Source organism: Podarcis liolepis (genome assembly GCF_965112155.1).
Source record: "Podarcis liolepis genome assembly, chromosome: 1".
In the NCBI taxonomy this organism is placed as follows: domain Eukaryota; kingdom Metazoa; phylum Chordata; class Lepidosauria; order Squamata; family Lacertidae; genus Podarcis; species Podarcis liolepis.
Window position 1 is genome coordinate 89,259,438 of NC_139554.1, and position 27,071 is coordinate 89,286,508.

The window sequence follows — 27,071 nt, forward strand, 5'->3', positions numbered from 1 at the left end:
TGAAAAAGCAGAAAAGGTAGAGCCATTTAGCTTTCCTACTGCAAGTCAATAGGAGGACTGAAGTTTTGGATTTCTGAATTTTGATTGGATCTGAATTGGTTCTGAATCGGTCTGAACCATTGGTTGGATGGGGGAGGGGAGGCCTTGCATATCCCTGGCCGTTACTCCTTAAAAAATTGTAAATGAAAAAGGAAGGAAGAAGAGACAATATTACTTTTTATTTTCCATTGTATTAGGCATGCTTAATCATCTGCACAGGACAGTTTTCCCTAACCTGGAGCCATCCTGACATTTTGAATGGCAACGTCCACCATACCTGAGTATTTACAAATCTAGCTGTGATTGACGGGAGTTGTCATCCACGAGATCTGGACGGTGTCGGGTTGCAGAAGGCTAGTGTAGGTACTTGTCATAAACATGTATTTCTGGGGAAGTGTTTGACCCAAGAAACCCTTAAACCAGTAGAAAAAGTTGCCCTGTCCAAGGGGGCATTTTGACTTGGGTTTAAAGAACAACATGTCAAATAACTTTTGTTGTTGTTGCCTGAACTTATTACTGTTGGTCTGAACTCAAAAAGTACAATGCAGCTAAGAAAGAGAACAATGTTCAGCAAAATACACCTTAAAAATAGAGGATGTAGCTGGAGAGAAAGCAAACACCATATAAAGAAATCTGGATATATATACCACCAGGAACTTTTACCTACAAGGTTCAAACAAAGAAAAAAGGGGTCATTCATCAAAATACTTTCCTCCGCAAATGAAAGTCTTGCCAGGGGGCCATCGACAAGCCTTTGCTCTGAAAGAGCAGGAGGGAAAAACATTTCCAGCAAAGGTAGAAAAACAAAAGCCAACACTTCAAAGCACCCACTCCAATACCTCCATCAGAAAGAGTCACACCAAAAGAGGTAAAATGGATGAGCACACAGCTGTAGATATCAAGAGTGAGAAAACTGCTATGAAGGGAAAAGCAGCTCCGGCCACACCAAAATACAGGTTTCCCAGCTGAACTACATGGAGCATGTGTTCCTTCATTAAACTTTAAAAATGGAGGGGGGGTTCTTATTTACAAGAGTCAGTAGGTTCAAAGTAAATTTGCCTGTTACAAAGGACAAGAATAACACAACATGTTGAATTTATTCAAAACAATTGACCCATCCATACAAGGACTTGTACCTGTGCAATCAGAGGACTTCCCCAACCCATCTGTTCTAGGATTTCCCCCAACCCTCCAGAGAAGACCCAGCATGCATTTGATCTATAACTGTGCCATTTCCTGCCATGATCAGGAAGTCACTTGGGTTATTCTGAGCTGCATCACCAGTAAAATCAAACCTAGTTGCAGCCCCAATTAAATAATCAGTGGTGCAACAAGGTCTTGCACCTCCCACACACCTATGAACCTTCAAATCTTCTCCCTCTGCCACCAGTCATTCACCTACCTGTGAAGTCTCTGGCAGTAATTGGCACAGGTGATGTGGCTAGATAGGATCTGGGCTGGTGGAAGTCCTAAGACTGGATGGATGAAAGAAGCCAGGGAAGAAGGTATAATCCAAGAGAATGAAAGGATGACAAGAAAGCAAAAGTCAGGAGTTTGAGTGGGGGAAAGAAAACTGCATGAGAGAATGCGCAGAGAGTGAAGGTGAGCATGCATTGCTGAGAGGTTAAAATCCGCATATTGATTTTACTCCAAGTAACCAAACCTTGGGCCATGGGCTTCTATATAATAAACAATGATCTCATTGGAAAAGTGAAATGCCCAGACTAAGCATAACGAGTAAGACTCAAGGAGGATTTTATTAGGACCACATCAAACTGACCTAATTCTCACCTCCTAGATTAATACATAATTATCTGCTGGTTTTTTGTACTTCTCCAAATGCTGCAATACAGTTGTCAATTTAATGCGTAAAAAAGGAAGTTTTAGAATAAAATGCATTTAGAAACATACTTTGTGGAAATGGTATGGCTAAATGAAATAGACAATAGGGGCTGATCTGGCCATTTCTAGTTATGCGTGGAATCTTTCCAATGAATTGTTTCCACTTAACAGTGAAATTCTGCAAGCTCCTATATACCCTGAGAATATTTTCCCCTTTATTGCTGACTGCTTTATAAATCACTTTATTTCCATAATATGAGGGGGGAAACAGAGGAAGGGGAGGGGAAACTCATAACGAGCTTATATTTGTTTCTTCCAATTTAAGGAAATGAAACGGAACAATCAAAAGTCACACAATGCCATTGCTTCCAATCACCTCTTCCCGTCCCTCTAGGGGATATATTTATTGCATATTTTGATGGCTACAATCAGGAAGCTGGTGATGAGTCTATCAAATAATAATGTAACCACCGAGTTCATTTATGAAACTTCACAAGGACCAGCCGTGAAGTGTAAATAGGAAAATCGCTATCTCCAGACGCCCGGAATGATAATTGCAGTGACAGTTGCCGCAAAGGCAGCCCCAGTGTTTTGGCAAAAATAAATGAAAGGCAGGTTTCTCTCAGAAGATAAACATCCGGTTGTAGTTCTGGAAAGATAAAGCCAACGATGTGAGTGTTTAGCAAATGTGTTGCTTATCACTCAGGTAGCTAGGAGGGAAGGAGAGGAATTAAGAAATCAAGCCCCAAAGAGGAATGAATGTTGAACGCCGATAAAAAATATTGATACAAGTTAATCGTGCGGATGTGCTGGTGTCTTCTCAGTGTGAATTGCAGCTCAAATGACTCTGTAAATTAACTGCCCTAGATTGTGAAATAACACTTGCTTAACATTCTGTCCCCCGTCCCTCATGTGGATATTAGCTGCACTCAGCATTCATGACTTATATTTGTATTATGTTTTGCTCCTCGTAAACATCTCTCTCTCTCTCGTTGTGAACCCGTCCTATCATTTCATCAGGAAATGGAATGGAGAAGAAGAAAATTTCATTACAAGTGCTGCAGCTTTGGAGATGAACTGTAGATGACTCTCATTTACCCTCCTACCCTGTTTTCGACTGAGATGAGTTTGGAAATGGAAGCATTTAGGGGGCTTCTTTTAAGAGTAATGGCATGTCGAATAATATAAAGTACCAGTTATTGCCAATCTCACTTATAGGAGATTGTATTTTCTATCAGCCCAAACATTTGTCCCAACTTCATTTGTTACTGTGGCGCTCACTGATATTCTGTTTCAGTAGTTGTAGTGAGAAGTTCATAAAGGCTGGATGTTTAAGTCTCTCTGGAGGTCTACTTCTGACAGAGACTGTGGTTCTCAGGCAGGATGTAGCTATAGAACCTTGTCTAAAACAGCAGCTGATGCTTATGGTGGAGTGTTAGAATATCCAGCCTCAATGCACAAGTACTCATTCATCCCAGAACATCCACATACTCATTTATTCCTCTGTATTTGTTCTCATATTTCCACCCACCTTTGGCCAACTGAGTCCTAAAATGGCTTACAGAAGAAACAAATAGTGGATAACGGCTCTCTACAAAACAAAACAATTTGATACAAATCTATTGCAGGCATAGGCAAACTTGGCCCGCCAGATGTTTTGGGACTACAACTCCCATCATCCCTAGCTAACAGAACCAGTGGTCAGGGATGATGGGGATTGTAGTCTCAAAACATCTGGAGGGCCCAGTTTGCCTATGCCTGATCTATTGCATTGGTAGTCAGTGTGTTGCCTTCCAGATGTTGCTGGATTACAACTCCCATCAGCCCAGATAAACTGGACTACAATTCCCATTAATATTCAAGGGTGATGGGAGTTGTAGTCCAATAACATCAGAAGGGAACCAGGCATATCTGTATTTAGATTTCCCATTATAATGAATGGGGGAGGATACAGTGACTCCTTTTATATAGAGTGGCTCAGAAGCTGAACGGCAGATCTAAGTAGATAGTGGGCAGAGCAACTCAAAAATGTATCAGAATTTTTTAAAAGGCACAGATACACATGTGTTCTTGAGGCCTGAACACATCTCTACTAAATATGCACCGATCTACTTGTGCACTCTCTTTCACACACCAGTAACTTTGCTGGATTGCAAGATAGAAGCATAGAATACTCTTGGACAGTGTGGCAAATGGACTGCTGGTCTTGGACAAAGGAAACTGAGGCTCAAATTCCCACTGAACCATGAAGCTCCGTTGGCCAGTATCTCTCAGTCTAACCTATTTCGCTTGGTTGCTAGGATAAAATGGGGATAAGAAGAAATATTTTTGCTGACCTGAGCTCCTTGGAAAACTGCATGATAAACACATTATCTCTTTCCTTGCTTCCCTCTTGAGAAAATGGTCAGTATGAAGTACTTGGTGAGGTGTCACGTCGAAAGAACAAGAGTGAAGAACCCATTTAAGAAAATACTATTACACTATCTGCATCATACATCTAAAGCACTATCATACCACTTTAACAACCAGAGACTGCCCCCAAATAGATATTAAAAATTGTTGCTATTATTGCTATTCCCTGTAGCTTTTTTGTTTTGTTTTTTCGTACTGCATCAGATATGAGAACAGAATATAGTGTCAGATACCAGTAGAAAATTTAAACTTTTTTTTAAAAAAACACACAAGACCATCCTCTGGAGAGATGCAAAGCCAATCCTGCCCCACCCATTGGTGATTCATGACATGTCTAATTTAGATCCACAAACATAAGGCGGATTCTGAACATAAGTGATCAAAAGAAAATCTATGAGGAACCAATAATAGAAATATGTTCAGTGGAAATAGCAGATTAGATTGACAGTTGAGTAAAGAACAAATGGTTCTGGCCATTTTCATTATGAGCTGAAGCTACATTGGGTGTCAAGTCTAGGGTCCTGCACTGCTCACAGCCCTGGAGGAACCCACAAACACACTTGTATACAGTGGCAGATAACAGGGGTGGCAGAAAGCAGGCAGTTCGTTATTATGTGGCATGGACATGAACATCTGCCTTCTTTGGTGCTCCAGGATCCTGTCCCTTGTTGAAGGGATAAAGCCAGATCCTGTCTGCCAGGTGGCTTTTGCAACACCATGGGAGGAGTGAGGAGGAAGCGCACCAGAATCAGTCAGATCTTTGGCTCATACGCTGCTCTGTCAGTAGCACCAGGCCAATACTTCTTGTCTCCTCCAGGTTTGCTTGGCAAGCTTTTTGTTGCTGTTGTCAAGTCCAGCCAGTGAGACCAAGTCATAGACATCTTGAGCCACAACCCCAGCCACAGTGTGCTGGGCTTTAGAGTAGGGGTGAGGGATAAATTTGGTTCAGTCCACATGTTAATGGAGACATACACAATTCTCACTGCATGAAATGATAAGCCACTTTGGGTTGCCCTGACATATTTAATAAATAATAATATATTAACCAAAACACAGCTAATCTACAAAATGTGCACTTATCTGAATTTTGCGACACAGCTCTCCAATCAAAGGATGGGTACAAAAGATTATATTGGGGAAAGATATTTTTTTAGTGGAAATAACATTCAAACTGTATCACATATGGGGAAATTGCTTGCCAAAAATGTGTGTATTACTGTATACTAAAATGCTACTAAATTTTCATGAGGGCTTCTTTAAGTTAAACAAAAAACAAATTGTAAACTAATGTGGAAATGTGGAGAACTTAAGATCTAAAAAATGACAGGTTTGTCTATCCCTAGTTGAAAGTCATGCTTGTGCACTGGAAAAGGAGATGCACAAGGCTTTCCACCCAAGAACTCCATGCTGGTAACTTTTTATCTCCCAGGAACTGCCCCCCACCTTAGCTGTTAATTGTTTTTGCTGAGTTTCTCCGCTCTGCTGCCTAGCCCTCTACTGGCTCATTGCTGAAATTAACATCACAATTATGCTCAATTTCACTGAGAGTTCTCCTTTTGCAAGGAAACAAAACTTAAAGTCCATCCGTGGCTTCCGGGAGCCTTGCCAGAGTAGGGAAGAAACCCTCCTCTTCCGCCATCAGTCCTTTCTCCCTTAGCAGCCACAATATGTCTTTTTCCCCCCCTTTGCATTTAATCCACCATTAATGAGCAATCAGAAGTCTGTCCCACTGTGTTCAGTGAGATTTGCTCTATCTCCAGAGCAGCTGTCAAGCCAGCACCTCCCATATAATGGGTGATGCTGTACATAAGCCTAGCTGGGGCAGGTTACCCAAGGAGCCATTAAGAGCTTAACTGGCCCTATGTAACTGTTGTTCCAGGCTTGATTCTTAGATCTGAGCAACTTGTCATTTAAATAGCCATGCAGAATACCTCAGCTCCTTGTCGGTCTGCTCCAGAACCTGATCATCAGCCCATCTTTAACTATGTTTGTCACAGAATTCTACTCTATATTGATCCAGAGCAGATTCCAGTATATAGTTAGCAGAGTAAGAACTTAAACACGTTGCAGGATTTCTGAAAATAGACCAGAAAATTGTATTTCATCCAGCAGAGCTTTACTGCTGCTGAAGGCAAATGACCATAATGTTCACAAATCCAATACATTCAGGACTGGCACTGTCCATAAGAAATCCAGTTGCAGCAGACTTAATTTAAACTTACAATAACTTATAATAAGACTAAACCTTAATACTAAGCATACTATGTACAGAACACAACACCTTAATAAACCTAAACCTTAATACTAAGCATACTATGTACAGAACAGAAGGAAAAGAGATAGAAAGAGAAAGTGAAACCCTGGCTCCTTCTGGCCTTACTTTTATAGTCAGCATGACCTTGACAAAAAGAGATAACAGAACCAGTTTAAACCAGCTATACTCAGCTTCTCTGGAGGTATAACCGAAACATCATGAACCTTCTGCTTGTTTCTTCCCAAATGGCCATGGTTTCAGGCTGAGATCTTACCCCCAGAAGAGTTTTTCAGGTTCACAATCTTGCAGGGAACCTTGCTTTTGGGCACCATGCTTGAAAACCCCCCCACTGTTTTTGTGTATGTGAAGTTGAGTGGGTCACATGATTCTCAGGGGAATGCAGACCCAGAAGATGGCACCCCAGTTTTGGACTGCATTGCATTGCATGGTATGCCTACTGGCCTCTTGACAGCTAATGAGACAGTGCCCTGCAGCTTAACTCAGGACTGCATAGGTAAAGGTAAAGGGACCCCTGACCATTAGGTCCAGTCGTGGCCGACTCTGGGGTTGCGGCGCTCATCTCGCTTTATTGGCTGAGGGAGCCGGCGTACAGCATCTGGGTCATGTGGCCAGCATGACTAAGCCGCTACTGGCGAACCAGAGCAGCGCACGGAAATGCCGTTTACCTTCCTGCCGGAGCAGTACCTATTTATCTACTTGCACTTTGATGTGCTTTCAAACTGCTAGGTTGGCAGGAGCAAGGACCTAGCAATGGGAGCTCACCCCGTCATGGGGATTCAAACCGCTGACCTTCTGATCGGCAAGTCCTAGGCTCTGTGGTTTAACCCACAGCGCCACCCATGTCCATAGTTCCATGGAATTTGAAAACCAGAAATAAGAGGGTTTTCACATTTACATTTAGCACCCAGGAATTGGACAAAACATGGGTGACATTTTGAGGTTCAGATGAAGACATACTATAAAATGAGTGTGTCTGTGTGCTTTTTGATAGTACCTGAATTGATAACAAAACTAAGAAGTCTCTTTCATCTCAGCTCTATTTTGTACTCAGGGATCTATGTATCCCTATGTACAAAAATGGGCAAAAGGAATAAGTTGAATCATGTAACAAAGGTTATAGCTCAGTTTATTTGGAAGCAATTCAATAGGATTACCACCATATAAATGTCAACGTCAAGTGTTTATTACAAGTATTGCATTACCCAATGTGTGAAAATGGTAATGTTAGTAAAAAGCAAAGTGTGTACAGCACAGCCATAATGTAATAACGTTCCCAGCATTAAAGAAAGCTTAGAATGTCAGCGGAAAGATTGAAGGAAAAGGAGAAAAGGAAAGCATTTTGTTGTGTAAGCTGATAAAAACAACCGGATGTCATTTGGTTTTGTCGCTTTTGAGTCCTAGAAAAGTAATGTCAGATGGACTAAGCAAGCTGTAATTCCACACAGATTGTACCAGTTAACCACGTTCAGGCCATGCTTTGCAGATGAAAGAGGATTATACATTGTTTTCTATTCTTGACTTTCCAACACATTAAGGAGATCTGGATGGGCAGAGTTGTTTTTTTGGCCAGTTGTATTAACTGCTTACAGCTAGACAAATTAGTTCAGATGCACAAGCATGTGTACTTTAATCGGTTTGGAAATAAGTCCCATTTATTTCAATTGAATTTACTTGCCAGCATGTATTCTTTAGGATTTACAGCTTTCAGACTTTTACATTTATCCCCTGCTGATTGCCACTCCTTACATACAACTGTGCTTCAAATCAGCAATTCCTTCTTATAAAGTGGACCACGTTTCTGTAGTGCCAGCTGTTTGTGCAGCTGCACCTTTGTTTTAAGTGATGGCTACTAGATTAGAAGTTTCTTGTAAAGCCAGCTCCTCTTGCACTCTCATTCAGTTGCGCAGGGTGTATGAGGAGAGGGCAAAGGGAAGCTGTTACTAGATTTGTTCAGCGTCATTGAGACATTTGTCGCTCAAGGTACTGTCTTGAGTGTCACAAAACGTGTGGAAAACCAAGAATGACTTGATGTTATCTAGAAAAGTGTCCTCTTTCCCATCAACCTGTGTGGTCAGAAAGAAACCTGAGGTAAGTAGGGATGGATGAATCAGCCAATTTGGGTTTCTCATTTTACTAGTTTCAAATTCCGTTCACCCCATTTCTACATCAGTTTGCTATTTATTTTTAAAAAGAAGGCCACACCAAAGAATTGTCATTTCTTTTGTGTGTATATACATTTTTGTCATGTATATATTTGCATGTATATATTATTTTTGTGGACTATTTTCATGGATATAAGCATTTCTGTATGCACACTTCCCCCTAACTTACTTATTTTTACGCATTTTTTATTGAAAAACTGCATTGCAAAAGTTGGAGAAGCGAATTTCTAAGTAGAACTTCTAAGGATAGCTGTGTCTCAGTTTGTAGATTGTTTCGGGAAGTACATATTAGACAGGTTCACATTAAAATCTAATTTTAAAAAATCCTACCCCTGCTCATGTATAGCCTTTCAAGGTGATTCACATTGATTGGGAAGATGGGTTTAGGGTCCAGTAGTTACTCCTAGTAATTAATCTTGAGGAAAACTGTGGTGTTGGTTAAGTTGTGGGTTTTTTTCAACTTTGGAAGACTGTAACAAAGCCTTTTCTTTTGAGGCATGCTTGAAAATCCTTCTCTCTCTCTTGCTCTCTCTCTCTCTCTAAGTGTGTGTGTATAAAGTTTTGCAGTTAAGAGAATGTTGAAAAAACTATCCCCTATCTGGAATGAAAAATAATTTTAAACTTCTGAATTTTAAAAACCATTCATGCCTGGGTGTATTAAGAAAGCTGACTTTAGTTTCCAGCTTATCTTATAGTTAAATCAAACCAGCTTATTCCTGAAGCAAGACACGCTGCAATTCAATTTGTGCTGTTTGAGACTGGCAAAGCTCTGGTAAATATTTTATTATAGCTTTTATTATTTTTTGTAAATGAAGTACATAAAGGATCTAAAGAGATTATAGCCATTCCAGTATTTCTATTCCCGTTTTATGACACCTCCCCTCCTTCAAACATTAGGTGAAAAATTGTATAAAGTTTATCCATAATGTGCAATGATACAGCACATAGATTCTAATAGAGCGTGTTACCGTTTGTGGCTTTCCTTAAGCAAAGTCTTATGAAAATGGATTTTCCTGTGCGCTGGGCCGGATGTTTGGACTTTGGCAAGGTATATGAAGAATATTAATAACCGTAATCAAAACACAGTTATTTTCTCCGTAGATTGCAGGCCTCTTGTCCTAAGATCTGGCTCTTCAGCACAGTTAGATCCTAGTTAATTACTAGATTTGTCATCAATAACTGGGAATGGATTTTAATTTGCAATCAGGACCTGATGTGACACACAAATGAAAATTGCCAGGGCAGGCTGAAGTAATAATTAATTAACGTTTCAAGAGCGTCTGGAGTATGCCAAGTTCTAAGCATTATTTGAATTATCATTGCTAGATTAAAGATGAGCCAGAATAAGAATTACTGCTCAATTAGTAGTAATTGAGCATGCACTTAACTGTTGCAATATGAGTGGTTCTATTGAATGTTGCTGTACCTGGCCAGCCAGAGCATTGATTTTGTTATAAATTACAATCTGAGATTTGTGTTGCAGAATCAAGGTCTGTTTGTGACAGCAGGGAGTGGAAGGTGGGGAGATTTAAGGCTACAATTCAGGATTATTATTATTATTTATATGGCTGTAGAGTGAAATTTGTAAAAGAGTTTCAGGCCATCTTCACACCATATTTTTAAAGTATTATGATTCCACTTGAGCAGTCATGGCTTCCCACAAACAATCATGGGAACTGCAGTTTGTCAAAATTTGCTGAGGAGTTGTTAGGAGACCCTTGTTTCTCTCACGGAACTACAATTCTCAGAGTGCTTAAACAATCAATCCTTTTCCCCAGGGAGTTCTGGAAATTGTAGCTCTGGGGGGGGGGGATTTGGAGGTTCCTATCAATGCTCAGCACCCTTAACAAACTACAGTTCCCAGAAATCTTTGAGAGAAGCCACAGCTGTTTAAAGTGATATCAGCACGCTTTGACCCACCTAAAAATTGTGCCCAAACTAGACTTCTGAGAGCATCCCCAGTCAGTGAGTACTTGGAGACCATGAGGCCACCAATATTCCGGCGTGATACCTCTGAGTTGGAAAACGATGAGTAGTGAATTGGGTAAGTTTCCCTCAATGCTATGACGGCACAGATTGCTTACGAATGTCCTAATTTCCCATTCCCCTTACTTGTACTGTGCATGCTAGTTCTAAACTGTGCTGCATGAATCCCATGTCTTCCATGAAGACATGAAAAGAACTTTTAAACCTTTTTTAATAACAAAACCTCCCACTGCAAGTACTGCACACACACAGGGGGGTTGCTCCCAGATTTCCTAACTTGCTCCACTTCCTGGAATACCCACAATGCGGTTCAAAGTGCTTCACACAGAACCTTTCCAGCTTCCCTGCTTATGCCACTTTCTGGAATATCTATGGGAGGGCATTTTGCCAAGATGGCACAATGTCCTGTGGGCGTTCCAGGAAGAGAGGAAAGCTGAAAAGGCTATGGAGTGCAGGGCTCTTTTTATTTTTAGATTTAAGAACATCCATAGACCCCTTGTAATTTTGGTTTAAGTTAAGTGCCAAACCCCCTCTCTTAAGTCCCTCAACATTCTTTCTCCTCTCTCCCATGTTCAGGGGCAATTTCTCCCTCACTGAAAATGGCTGATGGAACCACAGATGAAATTTATCAGCACAGCTCTAAATTGTCAGTACAGTATAAATCTGTCAAGTTCTACTACTGAAACATCACTCAATTCATCAAAACTGCAGAGTACATGGGGCGGGAGGTGGAAGCTTTCCCAGTCAGGGAAAGGAGCCAAAAACTCCTAACTGGCCTTCAAGGCAGCCAGTTAACCCTATACTAAAGATAAAAGGATCTGAACATTTTGATTTTCTTACTTTCTCATTTTCCCAATCATAAATTTACTTTGCCCCATTTCTTTATCTTCATGAAAGTTAATCAGCATTTTAGTGCAAATTTCTCCAAGTAAACTATTTTGGTATGTGAGCAGTTTTGACTAATGTACATGCTTTGCAAGCAATTTCTCCTTATATAATGCATTTTTGCATGTAATTTCCCCCAATATATTCATTTTTATCCACACTTTAATGAAACCTGCGGGTATAGGGCAGTATACAAATTTAATATATAATAATAATGGTAATTTATGTATTCTAATAAACATTGGTTGGAGAACTGCATTGCAAAATTTGGATAAACATGATGGCTGTGTTTTGGGTTCTGACAATGTTTCAGAATGTACAAATTTGATAAATTCACCATGGAATGGGAACAGAATCAAATTTCTCCCCCATTGTACTTATACTTATACTGACAAAAATTGGCTGGATGGGCAGGATAACACAACACCACCTGAATGTCAATGGAAGCAAATACCAGTGCAGGCTATCACACTTCCCATTTCCAGGGACTGGCTGATGTGAGGTTGCTGCACTAACCCTCATTACCTGTTGATCTATTCTTTGAGGGGAATGAGAGAAAAGTCATGCACCTCATAAAAAGCATGGAAATGAAACCATAGGTCAGGAGACGTATTTAAGCAATAATACAGAAGAATGGAATAGATATAAGCGTTGAAAATCCCCAAAGCATAGAAGTAAAGATGCATAGACTAATAGCCCTGGAGAGGGTCTGTTAGGCTTCATGCTGAATGCAGGAAGTCCAAAGGTACGGCATTCACAATAGCTGTTGTCCAGACACTGTGTGAAGCCTCCAGGGAAGGGGAGTACACAAGTCCTCCAGCTAATTGGAGCAATTGTCAAACTGGAGGCAGTGGAGTGTGCCTCCGGGGGTGAAGCAAAGCCCTGAAGAATCACAGTGCCTGAAGTGACCTCTCTGGGGTGCAAGCCTGGGCAGTGTGTATGGAGGTTCTGAGTTGCCCAGATGACAAGACCCCACTCTCAACCTTGCTGATGTGACCCAAGGAAAGCAAGGCGATACATTTGGCACCAGTTTGGCTGCAGGAGTTGCTGGAAGGAGGCATACAGCATACCATCCAACCATCTTAGGGACTTCTTAGCCTTTCCTTCTCCCAAAGATGCAAGGAAGCGGGTAAGGATTTTTCCTTGGGGTTTGCTCCTGTAGCCTTTCTCATGAAGGCAACAGAAGTCAGCAGAAGTTTGGGGTCCAAGTTTTCTTCTCCTGGATGGGCTGCTTTTCCAGGTTGACAAGCCCCAGCTTCGTATTTCCCTCTACAACACATGCAATAAACACCTTCTTGACCATTGGACCCATTATTGGTCTCCTCCGCTCAATCTGCTGAAGCATTCCTCCTAGCATTCAATGGAAATCTATCCTCCTGTAGCTTCAGATCTTTAGATCTAATCCTGACGATTTCTGTATGAAAGCCCTTTGGGTATTTGAAGCATGCTATCATGCCCCCCACCCCTTCATTCTTTCTTTCTCTAGGCTAAACAAACCCAGCCTCTTCAAACTTTCATCATAGGACTTGTTTCCCATACCAGTGATCATTCTTGTTGCCGACTTGTGAACTCATTCTAGTTTGTCTAAATAATTTGTAAAACATTGTACCCAGAACTGGATAGAGAATTCTGGATGAGGTCTGATGTAAAGGTAAAGGGACCCCTGACCATTAGGTCCAGTTGTGGCCGACTCTGGGGTTGCGGTGCTCATCTCGCTTTATTGGCCGAGGGAGCCGGCATACAGATTCCAGGTCATGTGGCCAGCATGACTAAGCCGCTTCTGGCGAACCAAAGCAGTGCATGGAAACACCGTTTACCTTCCCGCCGGAGCGGTACCTATTTATCTACTTGCACTTTGATGTGCTTTCGAACTGCTAGGTTGGCAGGAGCAGGGACCAAGCAATGGGAGCTCACCCCATCGGGGGAATTCGAACCACCGACCTTCTGATCAGAAAGTCCTAGGCTCTGTGGTTTAACCCACAGCGCCACCCACGTCCCGAGGTCTGATGAGTGCACAGTAAAATGATCAGCCAGATTCAATGAAGTAGTTCTGCCAGTGGGAGCCAGCAAAAGGGCTCCTACTAATGCCACATTGCAATCCCTTCTTTCCTCCTCCGCCCCCCCCCCGGCAATCCCATACCTTTAGTCGGCTCTGAGAGGTTGGGAGAACTCCGCAGAAAAATGCATTGAGAGAGGAGAGGGGAAGTCATTTTACTGGACAAACAGGAAATGTTTGCTCTGGAAGACTATTTTATCACAATATTGACCCTCTAATTATGCTGTGACTTGGAAACCATGGTTCTAGCAATGCAACCTGAGATTGTATTAGCGACTTTTCAGGCTGCATCATATTAGTGACTCATTTTCAGCTTGTGATTGACTATAAGCCCAAAATCTTTTCCCAGGGCCCGCTTGCCCATGAGGTGGGGCAAGGCAGTTGCCTCAGATGGTGGATTTGCCCACCAGTAGCAGATCCACCTGTCCCCTGCCCATCTCCTGTCACACCCCAGACTGCCTCAGACTGTGGGGTGGGGGTGTGCACACAGTGGGTGGGGGGGCAGCATTTTCAGTTTTGCCTAGGCAACAAAATCTCCTGGGCTGGCCCTGCCTTTTCCACATGTACTAAACTCAACCCAGTGATTTCCTGTCGCATATATGTGCATTTCATTTATTTTATTGTCTAAGTACAGTACTTTGTCTCTGTGGAGCTTTCTTTTGGCCCAGTTTTCCATTCACCCGAGGCCATTTTGAATGTTATTCCTGCCTTCCGAGGCATCAGCTTGGGGAAGCTCTGGGAAAGAAGAGCTTTCTTTCCCTTCATATTGTTATTAGGCACCTTTTTTTGTGCAGCCCTTGCACATCACATTTCCACAGGAAATTTGGGGGGAACATATTGTGTGACTGGGCCTTTAGCTGCAGCTCTTGGGATTTTTAATTTTCTCACATATGTATGGTCCTTGGGCCTGAACAGGCAGGCATCCCTTGCCAAGTATTTTCAGACAGAAATTGAGCCTGCTTGATTTACTCCAGAAAAGCGAAGAAAAGCTAAGTGCAAATGTAGGAAGCATGGTTTCGACTTCCTCCCCTTCTAAATGCTAGACCACATCCCCTGCTAATCCAAGTGGCTATATCTGCCATGCACAGATGGGTGCAGAGCCCTTGAAGGTGAGAGATAAGGAAGAAGCAAAGGTTCCCTGAAAGCAGAGGGAGGGAGATGTAAATGATTTGTTGAACTGAAAGCAGCAGTAACACCAGGAGGAAAAAAAAATGTATGGGAAAGGGATGAGGGAGGTGTTCAAAGGGGGATGGACAGCCATCTCCAGTTGTTCCTATGCTCATTAGCTCATGCCAGTATTTGCAGACACACATTGTGAGGATGTGCATTATAAGACAACATCAGTGCCTGCAGCATAAGCTGCCAAAGGATTTGACACACCTTTGTTTGTTTCTGACCTACCCTGCACCTCAGTTCCTGAAATGAATAAAGAGGGGGGACCTTAAACAATACAGGCAAGCTTTATTAAAAACCACAGGAAAGCAATAAGAAGATTTCCTTCACAGCTTGCAGATGCAATGAGCACTGTGAAAGAAGGCCTCATTGCTAGGGTAATTTCATTGATTGGGTCAAAAATGATTATCTCCTTTTTTTTGTTCTGTTTTTAAAGTGAAAATTATCATCTTTTTTTTTAAAAAAAACAAGCATCAATACTCTGCTGGAAACATACGGCTGCATAAGCTGCTATACTTTCATTAATATCTTTAAAAGGGATCTCTGTTGAGGTTTTTGTAAAGTGCGGATTTATTAAAAAGGAATGAATTAATTAATCATTTGGCTAATGGTTGGACAGTCCTAAATTGGTTTCCAGTCTTAGGTGCATTTTGTTATTACTATGATTGTCAACAATTTTGTATTATAAGGTAAAAATAGCTCTGAGTAGGGGACTCTGACAATAGTGTGATTATTAATAACAACAGAATGTTCCAATAAGGTAACCATGAGAGTCTGAGTGCCGTGTGGTGGGGTTATCCACTCACTTAAAATTTTCTCATTCTGAAAGCTTAATTATGGATAACATATTTAAGGAAGGCTAAAGTTTAAGTGGAGTTCTAAAAACAAACTCTATTTTTAATTCCCTGTAGATTTAGAGTTGCCCTACTCTGATAGGATTTTGTTCCCTTAAAAGCAGCTATTAATGAAATTGTAAAATAAATTTAAAGGGTTGCGTGTATGATATAAATTCATCTGTGAAAACTATGGATTTACAGATTTCCCCCAATCTGTTTCTAAATCTTCAGCAGATACACCACCTTCCTCTTTTCCACAGCAAAATTCTGACACAAATTTCATGTTCAGCACATGCTGTTTACTTCAGTATGCATTTGGATATGTATTCCAATGCATGTGGCGTGCATTGCTCAACATGTGGCATGTACTGCCATAGATTTCTGCACACAATATCCCCAAACACCAGCCTTTCCTTGGACTCAGGTAAATAGGTATTTGGGGTGTTTCTAAGGACAAATGGGGGGGGGAGAGGTTTGGAGGAAACCACAACAAACTTTTCAGTGTCATGACAATGCAGCAGGGAGTATCAAGCTCTTACAATTGAGCTATCGTCTCCTTTTCATTCTCAGGTAGTTTTAGACATCAGCCGACAAACACATGAGCTCTCCAGTCAACTGTGGGCATCTAATTCAAGTATTTGTTAAAGGGTTCAAGATAAGCAAATAGGAATAATACAAACATTGCACACACACAGAGAGAGAGAGAGAGCAAAACAGTAATTTCTAGCTTACCATACATGGATACAATTCCTCAATTATGCTGAGCGCATATATTACAAAACATGACATTCTAGCATGAGCAGAGTTGAAGGGAACATTCAGAATTCATCAGGACAAATGAAGACAAAGGCAAAACTAAAACTCCTCATATTATAGAAGGCATATTAAAGTATCATTGACAATTGGGAAGAAAACACCCAATTAGGATGCTGGATGAAGTTTGCTCACTAATATTAAGAAAAATGGGTGATACTGTTGTATGTCCTGTGCTGGACTTTTCCTACGTTATTCCCATCTCATCCTATTGTTAGGAGTCAGGTTTGAGATGCCCTTAAGAGCATCAGGAGCTGCTTTATACTGAGTCAGACCACAGGTCCATCCAATTCAGCATTGTCTATTCTAGGTGATGCCATCCAGATGTTATTGATGTTAACTCCCTCCCCGTCGCAGTCTGTATGACCATCTGTGAGGGATGATGTGAGCTGTAGCACAGCAACATCTAGATGGCTACTGATTGACAGGAGCTCATTGGGGTTCAGACAAGTCTTTTCCAACATTATCTGGAAATACTGGGGATTGAAAGTGAGACCTGCGCACAGAGTATTGTTCTGCTCCTGAGCTATAGCTCCTTTGATAATTCTTCATTGCTGATGAATGCAAACAAAGTGTGGTTTTTAAAAGACATTAGTTCAGCAAGATTGCTGCAGTCAAGAAACACATGGCATAAAATCAACAGTCCATAACTGGCTCCAAAGACAGATTTATTGTCATAAATGATGCTAAAGGGCCCTACGTATTTTGAGTGATATCCAGTTCTAGTTCCATCACAGTCTGATATACGATTTTCTCTCTCTTTTTTTTCTTTTTGTCGAAAATATGGGTTTGGAGCAACTTTCTTTTCATATTGTGAAATTATTCCAGATTTATTTTCTTTTTGGATTCAAAGTTTAATCCTTTCTCATGAATGATGTTTCGGCAGTGGCGCCTTCCTAATGGAATGCCCTTCCATCAGATGTCAGGGAGATAAAGAATTACACAACTTTTAGAAAACTTTAGGAAGACCTGTTCAGGGAAGTTTTTAATGTCTGACAGATGGGCAGGGTATAAACAATAAAATGATGATGATGATGATGATGATGATGATGATGATGATGATGAAGTGGATGTAGCCACTTCCTACTTGGAAGGACAAAACTGAGGTCTCCTTCACATGCACACTGAGCCATGTTCTCCCACACGGCAGCAGTGTTGGGATGCATACTACAACCATGTGAACAGAGCTGTTTACCTGAGCCTTCCCCACTTGATTTGTATCCTCCAATCTGACAGATTGCTTGGGCCCTAGGATGTAAGAAGGCATCATTCTGCTCTGTATTTGCCACATGCAGCACTGTTTCTAGTCCACTGTGATCCATATTCTGCCAAAAACTACACTATGTGCCTTGCTGTTTACTGTGGCAGAATTAAGTAACTCAATTAATTACATAATTAATTATGTAAATCACCTTATTTTATCCCATTCATCTCGGTGCAAAGGAAGCACTGTGCAAACAGAGATGGGTGGGATGTAATCAGTTATGTATCACCTGCTGACTGAAAGCAGCAGCATATTGATCGTATTTGCTGGAATGATTTCCATTCCAGACATGAGATGAATGAAGGAAAATCACCAATTTCCCCTCTCAGTTCTATTTTCATTTGAATTCTAATCTACAGCAATCCTACTCATGTTGCTGGTTATGGTATTCACATCCACCCATGAGGAAGGGTCATAGCTCATTTGTGTTTTGCAGGTTCAATCCCCTGTATCTCCAGATTGGGCTAGGAGAGATTCTGTGCCTGAAATTCTGGACATCTGCTGCTAGGCTGGACCAGTTATCTCGGCTGACCAATGGTCTGACTCAACATCAGGCAGCTTCCTACAAACGATAGCCATGTGGGATAGTGAAAAGTGGCTTAGCAAGTAGTAAAAGGTCACCAGCATTCATTCTCAGTTCTTTTGAGCTTATTTCCTTCTCCGCCCCCCAAAAAAGTGCTGTGATGTTATCAACCATCTAGGATTTTCACTTCCAAATCTGTCCATATTGCTGTTACTTTTCACAGTTGCTTGGTTTTGCTTGGATGTTGTTTAGTAATTTAACACAAAAGCTCATGAAATCATTACAAATGGGCATGGATTCTGGCCACTCAAATGAGCTAAATTCAATAGTCCCTATTGTATATTTTGGCTTCTCCACCTATCCCTTTTCATATATTTGTAAGTACTTCCCCAGTCTAATTGTGATGTGCAATGACATGTAATGTTAAGTAATATTTTTGCAGATGCACATTTAGAAGAAAGAATATTGATCTCTTAGTCAATGACAGAAACATTAATTCTGTATAAAGATTTTGAGATAAACTTTTATCTCAATTGCACCGCAAGGCTGTCACTTGAATTCTATGAGGAATAATTGTTGTCAAAACTCTATTAACTACATTTGTTTGGTGGTGGACCTAAAAATCCTACACATTTTGAAATTCCTTATAGGCATATATTAAGCTGTTAGCTAATGCTTGCACTGAAAATTTTGAAGGCATGCAGGAAATGTTGGATTTCTAATATGCAGGAGGTTGAGATTCTATATTGTAGAAATTTCCTGTTTTCCCTTTTCTAGGGTTTGCCATCTGTATCATTTGATGGAACACAATAGATTTGCAGGGGGAGAGAAACAAGGGCACAATCTGATCAGTGTTTAACTGTGTTAAATTACTTTGGGTTCAATAGGAGAAACATAAGCATGTGTTTTTATTCTCCCACTGATATCATGAATCTAAATTTGGCTAGAGAGTGTCTATATCTTTTTATTAAAAGGTTCAGGTATTTCCTTTTACAACTGCATGCATCTCTTGAGCAAAAAGTAAATACTATGCCAGAAGGCAGAGCTGAATCCATTATTGCCAAGCCATTGAATTCAGTGAGCAGGCTGGTTAGAGCAGCAGCGTGTACCATAGGAAAAGTGGGTTTTCATCAGGAGGGAAACTGAGTGGTCCTTTAACTGGTGCAATGAACTATAATTTTGATAGATGTGCCTTTTAGCAAAGAAACAGAAGTGTCATTGTTTGCCTTTAAAAATTCTCCCTCCAGACATCTATATCATAGGTCTTCTTCCTAGGCTTAAGAAAAACCAGGCAGCCAAGGAAAAGATTTTTCCAACGGCAACTTTGTTTTAAGTGAAATTGAAATATAATGAAAACAATACATTTTGAGGGGGTCAGGTCAAATATAACAATCTGTCAACTGCATTAAAAAGAATGTATTCCTCCCTAAAAAAGCTTGTATCTCAGGAAAGTATATTATTATAATTTTGCTATCAAATCCTGGATTTGGAAAGGAGTTGATCGCAGTGGTGTTGCTTGGGGGGTACCGGGGGTGCCATTGCCCCAGGCGCATATTGGGGGGACAGTGTGAACCAGGCATGCCCCCCCCCTGCAGAGATCTGGCAGCAGCAAAGACTTGGAAGCACAAAGGGTGCAGTGCATCTTCTGTGCCCCACACCCGCCTAGCAGTGAAGGCTGGGCAAGCGTGTGCACACACACACACACACGCCTGGTGCACATGTGCACACTCGCCCTGGTCACTGGCGGAGGGTGCCATGCCCCTGGTTGACTGGTCCTTTCAACAAACACTAGAGCTTTGTCAAGACAACATGTCAGTGCATGGAGTAGGAGTGTACCACTAAGTCTCTTTCAGATCTTCTGTGTTCATATTCCCTATGGGTAAAGGTAAAGGACCCCTGGATGGTTAAGTCCAGTCAAAGGCGACTATGGGGTGCGGCACTCATCTCCCTTCAGGCCAAGGGAGACAGTGTTTGTCCACAGACAGCTTTCCAGGTCATGCGGCCAGCATGACTAAACTGCTTCTGGTGCAACGGGACACCGTGATAGAAACCAGAGCTCACAGAAATGCTATTTACCTTCCCGCCACAGTGGTACCTATTTACTTGCACTGGTGTGCTTTCGAACTGCTAGGTTGGCAGGAGCTGGGACAGAGCAATGGGAGCTCACTCCATCACATGGATTCGAACTGCTGACCTTCCGATCAGCAAGCCCAAGAGGCTCCGTGGTTTAGACCACAGCGCCACCCGCGTCCCTATACAGAAGACCTGATCAATATGTGGATGATGGGAGCAGGTGCCATGCTACTCCCATCTCCATGCAATAGTACATCCAGATTTCATATTGTCTGCATTAGGCTAATAAGCGTTTCAAACACCTCCTTCGGTGGAATCCCTACAAAATGACCAAGATCTGTCATCAACCTCAGGTCCTTCAGGTGTTTTGGACTGCACCTGCCAAAAGTCCAAGCGAGCACAGGCTCTAGATTGATAAAGGCTGCTCTATAGTGTTTGATTTGCCTGGTCCAGTCACATGCTGGGCAATGCCTAAGGGGCATGAATAAATCACCCACAAGGCTGAGCACCTGGGTAACTCTATGCCTCAGTTCTCAGCCTTTTAGGGTAATGAATAAGCCCTCTAGCTAATCCACCACACTGCATATGAAAGATGAGCACTGACAAGCATGCAAGGCATAGCAGGCTTGCTGAGATTTAAGGTCTGTCTTCTAACGATTAAAAATTATTACAGCATTCATTGCATCATAAAATGCAGTTTCTTGCACCTTGCTTTGACGTTACTGGCTGATGAAATTTAGTGCTGGTGTGGAGGAAAGATAATTCTTTTTTGTTCCTGTTGAAGTCATGCTCATCAAGGATAAGCAGTGTAGCTACATTTCCATTGCAGGTAATGTCTCTACCTTGCTACCAAAGCAAATGTCTCTCAAGGACTGATATTCATAAAAGGCAGTAGTTTTTCTACCCCTGTTGCCCAGTTATATACAGTGATACCTTAGACATATTTGCACCTAAAGCAATGAATAAATAAATTAAACTAAAATGAGGCCCTCACTCTACTGGTGGACTAGCAATTCAAAAGAGATTTGCCTGTCTGGTAAGAATGAAACCTAAACAGCAGACAGATTAATATCACAAAAGATATATCCTAGAATTGTAAAAATAAAGAACGTTCTGTGGTAAAATACAAAAAGACCCAACAACATCATTTCCCATAGTTTATAAATCTTCTGATGACTATATGAGATGGGAGTCCAGATCCATTTTGTCTACCTATTTTTTCAGTGCATTTATTCTTAAGACATATGCATGCACACAAACCCACTGACAGATGTTGGGATTTGGAGGGGGGCTGCTTTCTTGTTCTTTTTTTTTAAAGTCCAGTGAGACAGACATTTCTAAAGAAAGCACAAAAAATGAAAGCAACTCTGTTGCATTGGCACTTGCCAGCCAGCACTTTGCTTAAGATACTTAATCACCGTTGCTAAGCAATTGAAGGAAGGAATGTTGACACTCCCAGCAAGGACTCGGGAGAGGCACCTCCTAGATGAGCAGAGAAAGGAGGAGAAGCTGGGTGGGGAAGGATACTGGGGTATGTTTGTTAAAGCACTTTCCTTGTGTCTACACTACTTAAGTCACTCCTCAAGTGTGCTGCCTTTACAGCATAAAACACAAGTGGCCAGTTTTGTTTGTTTCACTCAGAAACCACTTCCTTGAAATAAATGAGATTGCCTTCCAACTGAGAAAAAAATGTGATATTGCAGCTGCCGCCAGCCCCCCCTTCCTGATTTTTCACGTCCCCAACATTGCTTGTATGCTTGTTACTACTAGGCTTTGATTGATACAGGGTTTCCCAAACTTGGGTCTCCAGCTGTTCTTGGACTACAACTCCCATCATCCCTAGCTAGCAGGACCAGTGGTCAGGGATGATGGGAACTGTAGCCCAAACAGCTGTAGACCACAGGCTCCTTACCCTGGCCTGAAATGTGGGTTTTAGGACCCACCATATTTGTGTGGCTGATTTGTTGAACTGTTTTCAACACTAAACGTTGAATTATTATAGCCTGCCCTGGGACCTGTCAGTCAAGGACGGATAGTAAAAATACGTATAAAAATAAATAATCGGTTTCAGCCATCAAATATGGACAATTGTGACATATTGGTTCATTCTAGAAATTGTACCTTTATGGAACCATGATTATACTTTAGAAAGACTGGACTCTTATAGTGCTTAAAATAGAAGACATTAGTTTTAATTTAGCCCAGTTCAAGGTTTGGCTAAGAGTCAAGAAGAGTGGAGCCTCCAGCTTCTATATCAGCTGCCAGTCTGAACTGCTTCATTTTTGAAGCAAGGTCTCCAGCCTTCCTGAACAAGCTGAACCAGAAACATGTTTGATGACTTAAAAAACAAAAAGTTTCCTGAAACCATGTTATCAGCAACCCATTGGGTTTTGAACCTCCAGAGATACCATGTTCCAAGACTAGCTAGCACTGAATAATTCTTATTCTTGTGAATCCTGTGTGAATTAGATGTGCTGAAAAATCTGATCCCTTTTGTTCCATCCTTACAAGCATGCCCTTCAGCAAACATGTGAAGATACAGGCATTGCATATTCCAGAGTCTTCAGCCAATGTCTCTTGGCCTGAATAGCTCCCAAGGGTCTGTTCCAAAGCTCAATGCTGCTCCTCAGTTCACTGAGGAGCTGCAGGCAATGAAGTGGAAAATTCGCTCCAGTACTAATCAAATGTGCATTAGGTCACATAACTCTGCCTACCAAGCAGCAGTGAAGGTGATGAAGAATTACTTGGCCATCTCCATTGCATCCCCAAATAACCAGCAGAGTTGCTTTAGGTGCTACAGAGGCTGGTTGTACCAGAAGTACTGGATGGGTACTTGCCAGCATGCTGTGATCAATTTGCATGGCATTTTGAAGTTAAAGTCACTCAGTTTTATAGGACATTGGATGCCACTGTAATTGCAGTTCCAGCTGAGGTGTCCATTGCAGTGCCTTCCCATGCTCTGTGGGATCAGTTTCAGTGTATGTGTCCTCCTCCTCACCATCATCATAATTATTTGTACCCCGCCCATCTGAATGGGTTGCCCCAACCACTGGGCCTCAACCACACATGTGGATAGGACTCTTGCAATGATGCCATAAATTTCTTCTTTTGACCCTTGGCCATCCTGCCCGGCAAAAGCCAAAGTGCAAAGTGTCCTCAATTTGCTGATGACACACAGCTCTACTTCTCCACTGCTGAAATATTCAATTGAAGGTCAAGTTAAAAACAAGGAAACTTCTTTTCCAATGTATTCATGTACATAAGTCTCTCTCTCTCTCTCTCTCTCTCTCTCTCTCTCTCTCTGTGTGTGTGTGTGTGTGTGTGAGAGAGAGAGAGAGAGAGAGAGAGAGAGAGATCTTGTCCTAAAGTAACTTGCTAACGATGGTTACAGATAGTTTAGCAGAACAGAAAGAAGGTGAAAGCCTGCGTGTGGTGCTGGAGATACTGCTTAATCATTTTGAAACAATCCTACAGGGACATGTGTGTGGCATATCATCAAGGACAAGATCAGTGAATAAATGAGCACAAACACCCCAGAGTTACAGAGTGTTAGGTTGTAAGCCTGCAGGCGGTCTGTTTCACCCCTTAGGAGACAGCATGTTTTAATTTTATATAAGTTGAAGAGTGTTACATGCAAAGGAAAAGAAAGCCAATGGGAAGCTAAGGAGTTGCTTGGAAGATTAAAGAAGAAGTGGCAACGTCCATAAGGAAAACAAGTTGGTCTATTGTGGCATGGAATGGTGATAATCTTACTGCATCTCCAGTCATGTTGACACTGTCCACATATGCAGAAAGATGATAACACATAGAACACATATCCCCAGTCTTATGATAGTATAAATGCTTTCCTTTTACAAGTCAGCTAACATACTGCAGCCTATTATCAGAAATACTCTCAGGGACTGCATGCTGCCAGTTGCCCATCCATTCTCCAATGTAATAACTGGTTAAAAGAGCAATTCTTTCAGTCTAGACCTAGAAACAAGCATAGCTGCTTTGGTGTGCAGGGAAGATTATGCCAGTATAAATTATTATTACAATTCAAGCAAGTCATTCAGATAAGCTTAGCCTCCATCTCCTTATATATATTAGCAACAAAATCAGTTATCCAAGTGCCAGTTCTTATGCCAAAATGAGCCTGCCAGCTTAACATGTGAAGATCTCATACTGCTTTTCTACATTCCATGTCAAAACCAACCCAGGTAGTGATTGCATGACTTAGGATAGGAATGAGTGTTACAGTAAGTCCAGTCCTTAAGCAGCCACAAACAGCTCAGTGCTCACTAGGCATTGAAGGCTGACTGGTTGAAATGATAGAAAACTGGGCGGAAAGGAGGAATAGCATGGAGAATCCTGAAGAGGAGCACTCTGCAGTACAATATTTGTCATTGTCCTGTATATAACAATAGCAATTCTCTGAGTGCTGGTTCTTATGAGTCTATCCATGCATAAGAGGGAGGTATCAGCAGGCTTGGAGTAGTTCAGTAACCCAATGAGAACTCAGCATGCTCGAGGACCACGGAATATGGACCATGGAATATGTGGCAAAGCTTGAACACAACGGAATCTACAACTCAATTCACTCAATCCACAATTCCTGGAGTCTTAAAAATCAGTAACTGAGGGGTGTTTTTTTGTGTGTGTGTGTTTTTGCACAGCTCTGCCTGATCCATGTTTAGTGTCCAAAACTTGAATGAAAAGCAGATAGATACCTTCCATTGCCTTACAGTTTGCTTGGTTGTTTGCCTAAACCTGCAAATTCTGACACAATGATTAAGACTAATGAAAATTCTGCTTGCTTCTAGAAATTTATTGAGAACACCACACAGTTGAGCAGTCCTCAGACCTGTTGATGCCATGAGCCACGTTTCTACCCCAGTGGCATGCTGCTCCATAGCTCTGAATGGCAATGGATCCGGCAGTGGAAAACAAAACAAAACAAAACATGATTATCGTGAGCTTGCCGACGAGAAAAGTGCAATGGAAATGTTCACAAATATCTCAGCTATTGTCAGACAAATGAATACATGCCTCACCCAAAGAGAGATAACGAAGGAGAGGAGATCATTAAGAGATGTTTACTTTTTACTTTTTACAAGTGGAAGGGTAACTATTTACTTCGTGAATAAAAGCCAAAGTCATTGTTCATTAAACGAATGAACCCAAGTGCCCTAAATTTTGCCAGAAATTGCATGTGATTTATAATTGACTGGCTCTCAGAGAAGGACCTTAAGCCCTGCAGTAAAGCTCCATGAAAGGAAATTTATCACTCGTTGACAATTATTTCCCCCCAAAGACCTATGAAGGAGGAACATGGATCACCGGGGACTCAAAACAACTGGGGCTGCCTATCTAACAACCGCCTTCTGAGGATCATGGAATTGGCCCCGTGGGCAAAGAATGAACTTTACAAGTTCTTCTAGTCCTCAAGAGATCCTGTTAAAAATTTCACTGCAGTTCAAAATGGCCATGAGGGGAAAAATGCAGGTGAGCTGCCTGGAATGGAAGCCCCAAAGGTTTTTTAGAAACTATTATGTAATGAACTTGAACTTAAAATAACACCAGTGATGATTACATGCATCCTGTTATCATTTCTACACACGCACACCCTGGAGAACTGAGGTTTTGTGTGTGTGTGTGTGTATATGTGTGCATGAATGCACATGCAGATTATGGTGATATGCAGGTGAATAATTATTTGGATTATATAGGTAATTTACACACACACGTTATAGTTGTGTTGTAAATCAGTAGCCAATTCTAATTCTAATTCCTAGCTCCTCATGATATTCAGCATGGCTCAGAAACAAAGTACATCTGATGCTAAATACATATTTGCATTTAATAAATGCCATTTTTGTTGTTGTTGTTGTTGTTGTTGTTGTTGTTGTTGTTTGTGTATTTAAAACCCCCACAGAATTTACAATCACAAAAATAAAGTGGATCTGAAAAATATTCACCTCAGTCTCAAAACCAAGGTAAAGAGTTGCATCTTCTATTTCATCCAGAAGATGTATGTTGAAGGTGCCAGAAACACTTCCATTTTGAGGCAGTTATACAACTTAGGGGGTGCTGCAGAAAATGTCCTCTCCTGGGCTGCTACTACCTTGAGCTTCTGAGGGCAAAGGAAATAGAGGGCCCCTTTGCCCATCTGAGCACCCAAGAAGCTCTGTAGAGAAGGAGCTGGTCTTTCATATCTTTCAAATAGCATCATCTGGGTTTTCAAAATGTAATTATTGGGATCACGGCAGAAGTGCTCTAGTCGCTTGCTCAAGCCCCAGGGAAAATCCCTTCTCTGAAACCACTAATTACAGTATCAGCTCCAGTGAAGGGATTTGAGCACAATAAAACTGCTACAAAACGTGGGGAGCAGTAATCATATAGCAGAGTGCTAAACTATACCTACATGAGTATTAGAGAAAAATGCATTCATTTCCATCCCAGAATCCTTTGCACTCTTGCTTCTCATTGTCGCACTTCTGAATTTTGCAGTCCAGCCAAGTACTTCTGCATAAAAATCCATATACTAAGGGAAAGTATGCATAAAAATGCATATCTTAGTAAAATTAACATACCATATGCATTATATTAGGAAAAATGTAAATATTAGGAAACTATGCTTTGCATCGGAAACTATGTCTTTTAGGGGAAATTGCACACAAAATGTGTGTGTTAGGAGAAATTTGCATTAAAATACTGCTGAATTTTCATGAGGATGTATTTTTTAAAAAA

At 41.3% G+C, this 27,071-nt stretch overlaps 1 long non-coding RNA gene across 1 annotated transcript in view; it reads left to right on the top strand.

The window, feature by feature from the left end:
* The first annotated feature begins 8,528 nt into the window (after nt 1-8,528).
* The window catches only part of LOC310701358, a 58,173-nt gene continuing 39,630 nt past the window's right edge, over nt 8,529-27,071 (top strand). The window contains exon 1 of the long non-coding RNA XR_014523025.1: nt 8,529-8,656. This is a non-coding gene — a long non-coding RNA (uncharacterized lncRNA). The remainder of the gene's footprint in view (nt 8,657-27,071) is intronic.